The 15,550-nt window shown below is 35.2% G+C and overlaps 1 protein-coding gene across 5 annotated transcripts in view; it reads right to left on the bottom strand.

Annotated features, from left to right (window-relative positions):
* LOC106876440 (uncharacterized) overlaps window positions 1-15,550 on the bottom strand; it is a 195,197-nt gene that overhangs the window by 24,998 nt on the left and 154,649 nt on the right. For 4 of the 5 annotated variants that reach the window (XM_014924998.3, XM_089351494.1, XM_089351493.1 and 1 more), the window contains one exon: window positions 7,566-7,653. The gene's annotated coding sequence lies outside the window, so the exon portion shown is untranslated. Of the gene's footprint in view, window positions 1-7,565; window positions 7,654-14,244 lie in introns of all 5 variants that reach the window. The other variant, XM_014925008.3, reaches the window with a different exon arrangement.

Here is a 15,550-nt window from a genome sequence, read left to right as displayed (position 1 = left end):
AATCGTTGCAGTGAAATGTTATTGCTGAAAATAACAATACCAGGTGTGGTCTTTGCGATGTCATTGTTCATACTGAGCATTTTTTAAATTTATGCACCTTTCTAAAGCCTAACCAGGCTCATAGGCCTGGTTTCCCAGTTTCTATGGCATATATGTTCCCCCCCAGTTGGATGGGACGCCAGTCCATCGCAATGTAACTCAAGAAACAGGAAGAAAGAGTGAGAGAAAGTTGAGGCAAAAGAGTGCAACAGGGGTCGCCACTGCCCCTGCTGGAGCCTCATGGAGCTTTAGGTGTTTTCGCTCAATAAACACTCAACGCCTGGTCTGGGAATCAAAACCGCGAGTCCGCTGCCCTAACCACTGGGCCATTGCGCCTCCACTTATACTGAGCATAGAAAGGCAATACTTTATCATACTCTCATGCTAATACTACAAATGTTCTGTTCACTTCACAATACTTGCAGTGACTGCAAGCATGTTTGCACCTTTCTAGCTGGTTTAAAATCATCTGTTATAGCAGATCAAAACACCAGCTAACAAAAAGGAAAAAAACAAATTGATGAGAGAGAAAGAATTTGTCAACCAGAAATCACCACCACAACTGTGGGTTACTTCTTTCAAACTTTCTGAAGTTCCTACTGTGCAAAAAGAGAATCTGGCCCTGGTGATGAAGTTTGGAGCTATTGCGAGCAACAAGCATGTGAAGCCACCTCATTTCATCGAAGCATTTTTCACATCAATACAACTGAGTGTTTGAACATTTTTGATTAAAGTTTTATGCCATGGATTACCAAACATAGCCTGAACGAGGTTATGTTTCTCATAGACTGCACTGCACTAGCACAGGTTTCAAAGCTCGAGCGGAATAATTTGAAAGAAAAAAATTCCAGTCCGTTTTCAAAGAGGTCTGGCCTTTCAATCTACAAGATCTGAAATCGTGTGACTTTTGAATGTGTGTGAATGGGTGGGATTCACTGAGGACAAGCCTAATATAACACCTCACAGCAGCACTGGTACTCTGAAGAGTACCTTTAGAGGCATTCAGATCTAACAATCTGGATGAGGTAATGAGGGTATGACCCAGCCATCTGCAATCGATTATAGCTGCTGGTGGTAGACATATTGAGTAACATCTTTCCTTATGTTATGATAAATAAGCAAACAAAGTTTCGTGCTTCTATCTTTTCATTTACCTTAGTTATGAGCTTTGAAACAACTAAACACAGTCTCCTAAAAGCAGCCTGAAGTTATACACACACACACATGTACACTGAGCAATGCCAGGCAAATGCAACAGTATACTTATGTGTTTCTATCGCTTTTCTCCCATCCAGAACTATTTCCCTTACTCCATATTCCTTCTTTCTTTCAACACACACACATCGAAAAAGACTTAGATCATACAAGAAAAGTTCAGTTAATTATTACTGATGTTGCTACAAATTAATTCACTTCATACTTAACATTATTAGCATTGTCTATGATTGCTCATCTAGTAGTTGATTTGATTATTATTGCATATATTAATTGCACATTTATTATTATTATTAATTATCGTATATAATTAGCTTCACAATAATGTCCTGGTAGTGTTACTGTTTTTATTAATTAACTATATTTATTATTCACATATTTTTGGTAACACTAAGCTTCATTTTATCATGTTTAAAATTCTTTAGCATTGAGATTACTCTGTCAAATGTAATGGTTATTAATTTACATTATTTTGGATTAGTCACACATCATCTTATAACTGAGATTTTGATGATGTGATTGTTTATGTTTAGAATGACATTGTATAGTAAGTATGAGAGGTTGGATCTGGATGATTTGAATTAAAAAAAAAAACAAAAAAAAAAACAGGTAGAATATTTTGGCCAGATATGGCCAGTTTAAATGCTAAATGGTTAATATCCTTTAAACAGTATTTATTCTCTTTTAGTTATATTATACTGAAGGTAACTTGTTTATGAGGGCAAAGTAGAAATTCATACAATGAAGGAAACCCTGTACTGGAAAAGCAGAAACTCTTAACACTGACAGGTAACACTTTAGTCAGGACAAATGGTGTCATGATGAAATATCAGAGTGCATTGAGAAGATCTGGTTTGTGGAACAAAATACATTATTTAAAAACACCTTTAGCTAAACTCACTAAATGTTAGAACAAGAAAATGACACTGCTTGTACCACTATGCAGCATGAACATGGATACAAATGCAGTTAGGTGTCTCTTAGTCTCAATAAAAACTTACTTCCTGCATTTCACAGACAGAATCTATAATAAGAGTTCTGTTGAAGTTATGGTTGTTTACATAATATAAGGGCCAAGATATTCAATTACAATAAAGTAGCTAGAAATATTAGACCAAATAATATCAGCAAGATTGCAACTGTAGAAAGAAGCAATTGTTTCCTCAACCATAACTGGCTTGAGTGGGATCTGATTTATAGAGTAAATGCTTCAGACATGAATAACACAACACATACTGGCTTTAGCAAAAACTCATTCAAGACCCAATTGATCTCAACTATTGAACAACAGTGAATGAACACAATAACTAGTGGTGGAGATAATTCATTACCAAAACTTCTGATATGGCTATTAGCATTCCATATAAACAGCCACATTCAGCTATCAGCAGGTTACGGATAATAATAAATGTGTGTGTTTGAATGTATGCACACACACTTGATTGGTTTTTGCCCTTTTCAAAATGTTCCAATCCACAAAAAAAAATAAGCTGTGTAAAATATTTAAAAGGTAGGTCGAAGCCATCAAAGTTTATATAAAATTTGGCATTTGTAAAAGGTGATGAATACATCATTTACTTTACAACATTTCTCTGTATTGTTGCATCATCTTAATAGGTATGCATCATGTTATGACATCAGAATACAAGCAAGTAACAGTATTTTCCCAACAAGTTCTAAGTGCGTAATAATTAAGATGCAGTTTTATCTGATCTATACCAAAAATAACTGCCAGATATACTGTAAACTGTTGCTACACAATTATTAAGTAATCTACATTTTCATATTAAGCAATAATGACTGTCATAGAGAGATTACAAAATCCACTCAATAAGTTAATGCATTACATCATAAAGAAAATTTAGTTTAAAGGGGCCGATTAACAATTAGTTTTACTCTTGTCAATTTTTATTCTGAAGGACAAGAGATTTGACATCAAGCAGCAGACCTGAAAACCATTAGACTTTGTAACAAAGACTACTACGTAGATGGATGATTGTATTGCTGCAGAAACAACATTGTAAAATTTAGCAGTTTTTTTTTCTGTGTGACCCATTTTGTCATGCCATCTCGTTTGTGGATTTCCTTATTTTTTCATTTCTGTCATTGGTCACCATTCCATGAATTTTAACCAACAATTAATCTATTATTCTGAATGATATGGCTGCTCATGTCCCATTTTCTTTTATTTACAGCAATAAAAATACCAGTCAATATGCCAAACCCCAAAAGATTTTTCTGTTGGGATAGACTGGAAGGTTTGACCTCGTAACCCTGCTGTACTTGTTCTGGCAATAATCTCTTCTCCAATGTCTTTTTCTGTTATTGCTCACTTCGCACTTATTCTTTTATATATGTTATTTTCAACTAATTCTATTACTTCATTTTTTTCCATTATTTGTATCTTCAGTCTGGAGGTCTTTCTTGCATTACACAATTCTCTTTCTCAGCATTTTCTGTCTCTTCTAGACTATCTTGTTATCTATATAATGTCATCAGTGATTCTGAGATAATGTACATTGTTTCTGCTGATATTTCTTGAATCTTCTATCTTGGTAGTATGAAGATGATTTCCAGTCATATTGTGAAATGTGTAGATGGTATGGTGTCTTCTGTGTTGCCCAGCAGATTATCCTCCACCAGGCAGAGGTAGTTTCCTTTCCCATTTTTTTTTTTTTTTTTGTTATGCATAGATCTTCCAACAAATTCTGCACAATGATAGATTTTAACTTCTGATAATCTTTGATCAGATGATTGATGTTATGTATGTGGTTCTTAATAATAAGTGAAATCTAAAACATATATGTCAATAATTGTCCCTTGCCTACAAGCAGAAACCAATGTCCCTTTACCAAATTGACTCTTTAAATTTTGAAATTCCCCCCTCCCCTTGCATGTTACTAACAATTGCCATTAGACTAATTTCCTTTTGTAAGCTTAGAAAGACATCAATGAATTAAGTATTTCATACACCACTCAAGCATATTGCAGTTTAACTCAATTGTAAAATTCATACCATTGGACTCCTTTTGAGTTATTTCCCCACTTAGTGCTTTAATTTAATTATCCAAATTTTCCTTATAGAAAAAATCATATTCATTTCTTTGCTAGGTAAAAACTACTAAATAGCAGGTTCAACTAATTAAGTTTCAGTTTGTTTGACCTCATCAGCCTTGTACTATGTCTGTATTTTCCCTTGCCCACAAAGATCAGACAGCCCTTTCCTTAAAGCATGAGGATTAACTTTAAAAATTCTTAATTTTGGTAAATTATTTCCCCTTCCCTTTGAGCCTACTAACAATTACCACTGGATTGCAAACAAAATTTCAGTAATTTATTGCATACAGCATTTAGTAATTGCACATGGATATCATAAGTATATGTATAGATTTTCTGTATATATGCCTGTATTAGCCTACACTTGTGAGCACACATGCAGATGTGTGTGTGCATCAATGTGCATAAAGTACATGCATCTGAATATTTTTTCTTGATGCCTAATTCCTTGAGAGTTACCTCCCCTCCCATAACTTGGAGGTCCCCAAATACCATGAACACCCATGCTGACAAATGACAAAGAAAGCTACCTTGTAACAACCATTAGTTTTGTATAGATTTGTATACTCAAATAATACTGGCCACATGTTGAAGCTGAGGTTCAGTTGCCTGTGTTAAATTATACACACAAGCATAGATAGACATAAACGACCTAAACCCCATACTACACAAGTTAGATCCGTGACTGGGGTAAGGTTACCAGACACACAGGTATGTGACATAGTAGTGGATTGGTACAGTAGTTGAAGCCATAACAGTGAAGAGACAGGTCTGGAAAGATTAGAGGGAACAATAAATAATATCAGAAGTGAAGGTGTTAGGTATATGAAACAGAAAGAAGCAGAAGGTAAGCAATATTCTATGGTGACAGGATCAGAGGTACTTATGATTGCAAAGCTGTGTGCCAACACGATCATGAGTAGCTCACTTATCCTCACTAACATAAGAAGATGCTTGGAAATGGTATTATGAGAGGTTCCTGAAAGTGGAGAATGCATGGGAGAGAGGAACTACACCAAGGGACAATTCCTAATAAATGCATACTTGAAAACTTGATTAATACTTTAACATTCAAACTGGCCATATCCAGCCCCTCACACTTAACCTACAATGTCATTCTAAAAATGAACAATCACATTATGAAAATCTCGAAACCTTGAGATAATGCATGATTAATTCAAAACAACATGAATATAAGCATTACATTTGACAAGGTAATCTGAATGCTAAAGGGTCGAAGATATGATGCCCTGACAAGCAGCTGGACAACAGAAATAATTACTGGGATGGTGAAAATATCTGAAGTAGAGCATATGTAAGGACGTACTAGCATAGCAGTGTCATCATTAACGCATGACAAGTACAAAGGCACTGCTCTAGAAAGCAGTTACTACAGAATCATCAAACTAATGGACCAAGAAAGGAACAGAAAAAGTCTTGGTACTCATCCCCACCTGTTTATTATAGTTCTCCAGGACATAAAAGAGTAGAAAAATCAGATAATGCAAGCTCATGTCCAAGTTCTCATGGCTGAATTTGTCTCAGACACAGAGAAGAAATTCCTAACATGGAAATAAAACTTAGATTTGAGAGACCTAATAGTAAACCTAGGAAAAACGTTTTAAGTTTGTGTCCAGTTGTACACTATTCTTTGGTAAAAGTGAGAGCTAGGAGGCAACCTGGTTCATCAACAATGACATTGTTGAACATCACATTACTATCACAAAACTCCACACATTTTCTCAGAAGCAAAAGTCTATCTCATGGATGGATGTAGCAATATTACATCCATGCTACTTATGACATAGTGAGAGCACATGTGTGGATGTATTCGTAGATCTTGTTGAGGAGGTCCACAACGAGTAAATTAATTTGAGAGGAAGAGAGACAGAATTCTATAGCCATGTCCAATAACCAGAAAAACAGTAGGTAGGAATTCTGTTCATGCACACAATGTAAACTATTGGTGCACAGGAGTGAAACGACAGGGTAAGCTGATATGGAGATAAGACTGCCTATGTGAGTAATCATCAAGAATAGTTAGCAGTCAGAGCACCAACAAAGTTCTTGTAAAGTCTTGGAAGGTGCCAAAGATGTTACTTGGGTAACCTTATCAATAGTGAAGGTGGGTGTTCTGAAATCTCAGTAGCAACAGTAAGAATGGGATGGGAAAAGTTTAGGGAGTTACTAGCTGTTGACTACAAAGGGATTCTCTCACCAAGACTATATTGTCTGACATTTGTCTATGAAGCGATGTTGCATGGTAATAAGGCACTTACTGTGGAAGGAGACACAAAGCCTGGAAATAAATGTAGCAAGCATGCTCCACGTGATATGTAAGTGTGCATGAACTATAGAGCACAAATGAAGTAAGAGAAAAAAATGGTGTAAGAGGAATCAAATAAGGTGTACAAGAGAGGTAGTTGCACTGGTATAGATATATGAGGCACACAGGCGATGACATTTGGGCAAATGGTACAAGTGGAAGGTATGAAAATACTGACAAGTGATTAAAGCTGATCTCAGGATGCAGAATTTCATGGAGATGGTAAGCGACCATGATAAGTGGCAAGATATTGTGCTGGAGGGGAGACCTGTTTAACTCATATGGGCATAGAAAACCAGATATAAAGGCGATGATGTTACTAAAGGTTCATGAACATCTAAAGAAATATTCTTAGGCTAACAAAAAAATGTCAATTTTGATTAGCTTAATTAGAGAAAATAAAGTTATATGATAAAAATGTAAATAGAAAAAGAAAAAAAAACCTAACTCTTCAAGCTGCAAATAATTGGAATATTCACTGAATTGATAAAATTGCTTAATTTACAGGTGAAGAAAATTAAATATTCTAAGTCAGTGGATCCCTCTGATTACTCTTTTACGCTGCTGGACATCCCTACCTCACCCTCACTAGCCATTTGATGTTTAAAGACAAGTTTTATAGATACTTCTTTCAAAATTCCTACTTTGTTTATCACACATTAACTTGCATAGACTGAACTATGTAAACTGTCAGAGAAAGAAACCTAGTTGTTTCTTGCAATAAATATTCATATAAATAAAGCAAAATTTGTTCCTGAACCCATAAAATACTACTGTGAACCCAATTTACTATTTTGCTTATGTGGGCCCCACTAAATCTTATATACAAGGGGGTCACATGAAGCCAAGTTGAGAATCACTGTTCTAAGTGAAAAACTTTACCTAATTCATAAAAGAGTGTTTAAGAAAAAAACGAATTTATATTTACCAGGTGTATTAGTTATGTAACAATCCAAAGGAACCAGCCATTGGAGATGATTGAGAAATATCCAACATGAGCTGTGGACCATTTTCAGCTAAAAAACAAAAGAGAGAGAAAGGGAAAAAAGCGGAAAATTTAGAAATATTACAAAGATGATACAATTAGTAAAACATTAATGAAACAATCAAGTCAAATTTGGGATAATTAGTTTAGGATTAAAAAAAAACATTTTTATGATTTTATGGGAATGCTGGTATTTTGAAAATATCTCATGGAGTGATGATCATGTTCTGCATAGTCACATGTTACCCTTTGGCAATGCATAGCATCCATTCAGCCATCCTGCCAGGGATACGGCTAAGTTATGGGACTGCAACATGGCAGATTGTAAAGAGGCAACAGAAGAGCTAAACTGAATATAGAGTCACAGGAATCCATGCAAGCAGTGCAACCAGATGATGAATTTGTGTAGCTTCCCTGGTCAGCTCTAATCCTGCAAAACTTTAATGAAATGTAGTCTGTCCATTATCACATCATCTACTTTTCATAGCCAGTGTAAAAAAGAACTACATTATCAAATGTAGCCGATATGTAAGCCCCTTGTATGTAATTCAACTATGTAATATGGTTTATTTCTATTTCTTTTATTCCACAGTTTTACATGAATATAAATTACATGAACTCCCTCATGCCACAACTATCTAGGAGAGCACTAACTCTGAATGAAATAGGACACAAAGTAGTAGAAACTCATTAGTGCTGCAGCAAGACAACATTCCTAGCGTTGCTGACATGATAAGAATCTATGCTGTAGAGTGGTTGGTGATATAGAGAGCACCCATCAGGTGTGTGTATATAACAGGTGGTTTTGTACTGAGCCCAACAAGTGGCAAGACACTGTGACAACTCACCCCACACATACCAGCATGGAAAAGGGATTGAGCAAGGATGTTGGAAGACAATAGACATTTTCTTTATTTCTTTGGTTAATTTTGATACAAACAAACATAAGTAACTAACTTTACAGGATAAATAACAAATTGTTTATTAATTAGCAATAAAGAAAGCCAGGAAAATAAATTAGAATGTAACTCATGTTTAGATAAAGTTATATTAGGGGTCCCTCGGTAAATACTATGTACATTGAGAGTAATCAAAGATATCCAGAACACTAATCTTCAGAGAAAAATGTTGGCAATAAAATAGAAATATAGTTTTGACCAGAATGTGGGCCCCATTAAAAATGGTCCTGCTGCTTAACTCTCATGTTCAGATTACTCGGTCAAATTTAATGCTTACTTATGCATATTGCTTTGAATTAATCATGCATTATCTTACTGCTTTAAGATTTTGATGATGTAGTTTCTCGTTTCTTTTCAGAATGACATCATAGAGTAGATGTGAGAGGCTGGATCTGGCCAGTTTGAATATAAAACAAGTGGAATGTTTGTGTCAGATATGGCCAGTTCAAATGCTAAAGGTTAAACACTTTCAGCATATAATGATAAAGAAACTGACACTTAAAAACTATGAAATGCATGGAAATAAAGACAAAATATACATGCCCATTATATCTATATATACACACACATACACCCAAAAAGAGATGATGTGTTTGGGGGAAAACAACCAGGAGAAAGAGAACTCAATACATGAATATATTCTTTTAATTGGCATAAAAAATTAAAATGACTCAAAGAGCAAGAGTCATTTTCCTAAGTTTCTTTTGCTACCTAAGTACACACATAATAAACATATGATGATGATGACTCCAACATATATTCATGCACACATTGGACTCTCCTGAAAATATTGTCAAATGAGTATGTCTCGGCCACTCAAGTGAATCACTCATTCATTTAAATTTAAGCAATAACTTTCAAAGACTCCTGTACATGCACATTATATAAAGTTATATACTGGTATGGTATACCCATGAGATCTACTTGTCCACATTTTCTTAAAACACTTGAGTGAAAGACAGCAGTAGAATATACCTTTCAATGGGATCAAACTTGGATCTCATAACCACATATACACACACAAATATTCATTCACTCAACATGTTTTTTTTTCCATGTTAGCAAAAACCCTGCGTGTGTGTATCCATGAGTGGTTAAGCAGCATGCATCAAACTACCAACCCTTGTGTCACTTTGTATTTTCTGCTGATTAAAAATAAATATATAATACTCATGTACTGAGCTCTATTTATCCTGTTTGTTCTACCAGGCCAACATACATATCACACACTACCATCAGTTGTACCTCCACTTTGAATATGTTGTATGGAATCTGTGTGAGTTTCAAAGCTGGATGGCTTTTCTGTGAAGAGCTGCCAGCATGTGCACACACACACATGTAGGCATGGTGATGCAAACGAGAAAAACAGAACTCAAAATATGAATATATGGACATTTCATTAATATTCAGCAGAAGCAACAAAGTGATTTAAGGTCCGAGAGTTTCGTGCACTGGCACTTATCAAAGTTATAAGTGGTAATGCATGAAATTCTTGGACCACAAGCCACTCTGTTGCCTCTGCTAAATATTAATATATATATATATATATATATATATATATATATATATATACACACACACACACACTAAGCTTTTTTCAGTTTCCACATTCAACTACAAGGCTTTGGTCTGCCTAGGGCTGTAATAGAAGGCACAAGGTGTCATGCAGTCACAACATGGCACCTTGACCAAGAATCCAAAACCATGAGTTTGGAAATCAATTTAACTGCACAGACATGCCTCTACCTAAAGAGGTAAAGAAGTTTCTACCTTGTCTCGATAAAAATCTCTTTAACACTGAATAATGGTAGACTGGGTCTCAACATCTGTAGAAAAATCTAATGCCCTGTTTCTTGGCATTAGCCCATTCTTCTTGGACTTAGTGAACCACATCCTCTTTTGCATTGACAGGAGTTGCCAAATCTGAACAAGATGCTTTCAGACAAAAAGTACTAAGGAAAGAATGGGATGCTATTTTGTTAACATCAAAATTAGATTGTTAAAAAATAACTAATCAACAGGTGAAATGCTTTATATTATCCACACATGTAGTGTTGATTTGTAACACTGACAATTTATTGAATGGTTACAAATTATGAAAAAAGTGCCATTAAGATTGTGTACCTATATCTATGCTTCATGCAAATGCCGTTGGAATGACAATAACTTTTGACTTGCATCTCCTGGTTGTTTCCTCCTAACTCTCAATAAAATTCATATTTTTAAACGACAATTTGCAAAAACTTGGTTTTTGAGTGTAGATTATGTAATGCCGATGATTTAGAAATATAAATCTAAAGAAAAAAAAAAAAGAAAAAAGTGCTTAGGTTACAGAAACTGGTGGTTAACGAAATAGGGAGAGGGAGTTGGGACGAATTATCCGAAAGTCCCCTCACCACCACCACCACCACCACCACCAAAAAAACAATTTCCTTTTTCTATAAATTTCATCAGCATAATCACAAATCTACACCAGGTCTGCACAAAATTTTATTTAAAAAATTACGTTTTTTTTTTTCAAAAAGTTATGAGAAAACGAATTGGTGGGAGGCACCAATCTGTAGTTATGCTGAAATTACATGAACTTTCCCTGCCATTTTTTAAATGCCAATTGTTTTCGAAAGCACTTGCAAGATCCACAGAATAATGAAACGTTGTTCATTTATCTCAATGAATAAATCTGTTCTGGAGCCAGTCGGTTTTACCTCCTACCAAAAGACCAGATGGTGCGACTTTTGCGCCCGAGAAGTAGGGGGCGCTTTCTACTCTTGGATGTCACTGTAGTAGATTCTTTTGCTTGTTGCACGCCAAGTCTGTGTTGTTCTAACGAGATCAGTAAAACAAACTATCAGTGTTATCTATTAATCGTACTTTTTAACCACTGGCATTTACAGCCCTTTGTCTTATTTTTGATATTAAATTTATTGAAACAACAGTGGAATAGCGAGATGGTACGCATGGCTTCATTGAGGACTATACTAGCCATTACTGCAATGTCCACCTCTTGTCTCTGCTACTCTAGTTTTATATATTTTAAAACCATCTACATATTTGACATGAGTTTGTCTATATGTAACAATTAATTATAAAGATATTGTGAACAATTCGACAATGTAATAGTTAATAGCTATGAGAATCGCAGTGGAATGTGGACGACGGCTACACGTTGATGATGTAGAATATAGTTGATAAAGCAATTTTATTAATAAACGGAGAATTCAACGAAAAACAATCGCGTTAGAAAAAAATACACTGGATGCTAAGTGATTAAACATTGCAGTACTTTGCGCATGTAATGTAGACTAACAAGAATACACACTCACACAAAAGAGATATTAAAATTCAATGGTTAAAACTAAATTTTAATTTAGAAAACTGATTACAAAAAGAGAAAAAACTCTCGAGGATTGCCGTTGAATAAGTTGTCATATATTTCCGATTTAAAAAAACCAAAAAAAGTGATACAACCCAAATGACCAAATTAGATTTGCAGTATCAGTTAACATTATAGTTCAAGCAGTAATAACTGCTGACTAAGAGACTTTATTTATCTCCCTTAAGCTACATCCCTACATACTTATATTACCATGCAAGAGAATATGTCTGTCTATTATTACTCGGAACTGGTAGGGAGGATATACAAGACTTATTAAAACTTTTGTTGAATCAAACTCAAGATGAATTTAGTATAATTAAACCATGGCTATTTGTATATAAATGTTATTGGGACTTGCTCTCAATTAGCTCCCAGAGCCACAAACATAGTGAATAGTGATAACTATTAAGATAATACCACAGAGATTATTAAGAATAAAAATTAAACTAAATTATACAAAGATATAATATATCATATATATATATATATATATATATATATATATATATATAATGGTACTGAAAAGAAAAAGAAAACAAAAACATGGCATAAAATGGAGTTATTTCCCTTAGATTAAAATGGGTTTTATATTGACAATTTCGGGACACACACACACACACACACAGGACGCAATAATATATTCTTCTGTACTTGACGAAACAGCATTAAATGGCTTGGGGTTATTTTTATAAACGAACAAGTTAATGGTTCTGTTGAACGTAGTTATATATACATGCACGTCTCTATCATTAAATAACGTTTCTATATATATAACAAATTAGAAAGTAATTGCTAAAGAACCAACGACGCAAGCTTAAAAAAAAAATGTTTAGAAGGAACTTAGAAATATATTGAATTTCTTGACTAACTAGAAACATGATCGATAATGTTAGAATGATAACTATTGGTTATAAATGAAAGAATGTAGGCACATCGAAAAGTAGGTAACTGTTTTTAATAAGGAAAACAAAAGAGGGGGGGGGAAAGCCCCGACAGGACTCGGAGTGATGATTGAAGGGAAGCAGTTTGAGGGGGGTGGGTTAAGTTAAATTGTTGCTTTACGAAGTAGCGGTATCAACATCGGAGAGGCTGTAAGTGAATGGGGGAATGCCACGATGACGTAATCACCATGTGGTCTGTGACGTTGAGAGGTTATATAAATACTTTATGCACATGTCCAAACATAACGCACGTGCTTTACATTCAACAGGTTAGAGACTATGTTCTAACCAACATGTTGGACACAAACTGCGGAAAGGGAGGGTGATAGGCAAAGGAGCCGAAGGTTGCATTTTTAACAGCTATTATCAGTTTAGAACGAAAAAGTAACAAAGCAAAAAGTTTTTAACAACAAAGTTGTAAGTGATGTTAGATCAGAAAGTTTAAACAATGATGTAATTTTAAGATTTAAAATTTCATAACAATTGGATAAATAAGCAGTAATGATGAGCACATTTCACTTAGTCACTGAAAATGATAAATAAATACAAGAAGAAAAAAAGCAATACCAAAGCGCTAAAGTTTAATGCACATTTAAGAAAGCAAAAATAGCAAAGTTTTTGCCTGGACAAAGAATTAGATTAAAAGTTCAAAAAAAATTAATACCGTTCATAAACTATTACTTTATCACTTGCATATTACTAAACGATTTAAGCTGCTTTTTTTTTTTATAAATTTAATATCTGATGTTATGTTAATGGACTGAGAATCAAACAGGCCCTCAAGAAACGGAAATGTATAATTAATTACTCTAATTATAACCAATTAAAAAAAAATTTATTGAGTAAGGTAAAGATAGGCATACGTGTATCACGGTAGAAATTGGTCTGATTGAAGCGAATCAAACATTAATAGATAAACATGGTGCCAGCCATACTTGTAAGTCAGTACAGCGGTTGTAAAAAGTTGTTTAGCGAAGGGTGCTTCGATAGACGAAACAGCTGGAAAATTGCCGCAATTATGAAGAAGAAATGAAAAATTGGGATTAAAAAAAAATAAACCTAAGATATTACCTACCTCAGATGAAGTTTTGTTTAGAATTAAAACCAGAATTTTTAATCAATTGCATGTATTTAGTCAGTAAAAGTACACTGGATCGCTAAACATTTTTTTTTAGCCTGCTACGTACACAGAGACTCTCCAACCCTCACTATCTCTGGCGCACACACACATTCACACCCCAATGTTGTTTTTAACCGTTACTCAGCTCTCTACCTCTGCAAGAATGAAGACCCACATGGAAGGTATATTAAATAAAACTAAAAGAATAAAATTATCACAAACTTACTTTATCGAAATTACTGCGTTTTCGCATTTTTCAACACGTTGGGCCTAACTCCTGTTCAGGTAAGTCTTGTATGATGTAGGTTTCAGAATACATGAATATTCATTACATACCATATATATAAATATATATATCTATATATATATGTATGTATGTATGTATATTGAAAAAAACAAACAAACAATAAGCTAACCAGCGCTTTGTGGTGTTAGTTCCGCTGCTTTGCACTGATTTGACTAATGTGATCAGGCGGCTTGGTTTAGCGACTGCAAGTTATAAATCCGTCGTTAGTGGCTAAATTAAATATAATAGCGCGTAGTATGCCAGCTGTCCGAGAGTAATTCGTCCTGCTACAAGCATTGGCTGGAATCGTAGCCCGAAAACCTGCAGCCATGCTGCACAGGGCGGGCAGTTGAGAAGATTACTACTATTACTACTACTAGCACCACCGCTGCTACTACTACTACCGACTGTTTTCTACCGAGTTGGCCAGCTTACTTACAAGCAAGTTTCCGCAGCTCACTGAATGAAGTTCTCGAACTACGGTACTATTTACTTACAAGCTACGTACACTCACACTTGCTAGGTGGCCGAGAAGCAGTAAATTTGAAGAGAAATAGTTTCAACAAGACGTAAACCACTTCTACAACTTTACCAACTGGAGCATTGTGATGTGATTAGAATAAATCATTACTACTTCCTCCTCTACTTGATTAACATACACTCGCAGCAGAGCCGGAGAGAGAAGCACAAACTACAGAATACAGCGCATGCACGCAGTAAGGCGGACAGCCGTTATTCTACTGCCGGCACCACCACTTGGACGTGCATCAGTTAAACAGTGAGGGTGGGGGGGAAAGGAAGGAAGGAAGGAAGGAAGAAAGAAAGGATGGATGGAGACGGTGAGGGAGAGAGAGGTGGGTCGAACAGAGGCAGTCAGTGAAGCGAAGAGTACCAACAGCACGCAATAACAACATTCGAAATACAGGACGTTATTGCTAGAAGAAACGCAAAGGCCTGGTATCTCGCAACATCAAGAGAATAAAATACACGATGCACAGCTGGGGGATTGATCGGGCAAAATGCCGAGCTGTCAACTTGCAAATTGCTACACAATCTGTGTGTATGCTTACAAGCATTATTTCGCATTCAATACATACCCTATTATATTTCTTTACAAACCTTATACTTATTTCATTACACACACACACATCCACGGACTCCTTTCTTTACCCTCTCTCTCTCTAATCCCTCACCGTGTGATAATGCAAATATTTGGAAACTTTTGCCCCCATCAGGTTACATGCAA

Source organism: Octopus bimaculoides, chromosome 4, assembly GCF_046866305.1.
Source record: "Octopus bimaculoides isolate indiv1 chromosome 4, ASM4686630v1, whole genome shotgun sequence".
Lineage (NCBI taxonomy): Eukaryota > Metazoa > Mollusca > Cephalopoda > Octopoda > Octopodidae > Octopus > Octopus bimaculoides.
Note: the sequence above shows the minus strand (reverse complement) of the source record. Positions and strands in the feature narration are given on the sequence as shown.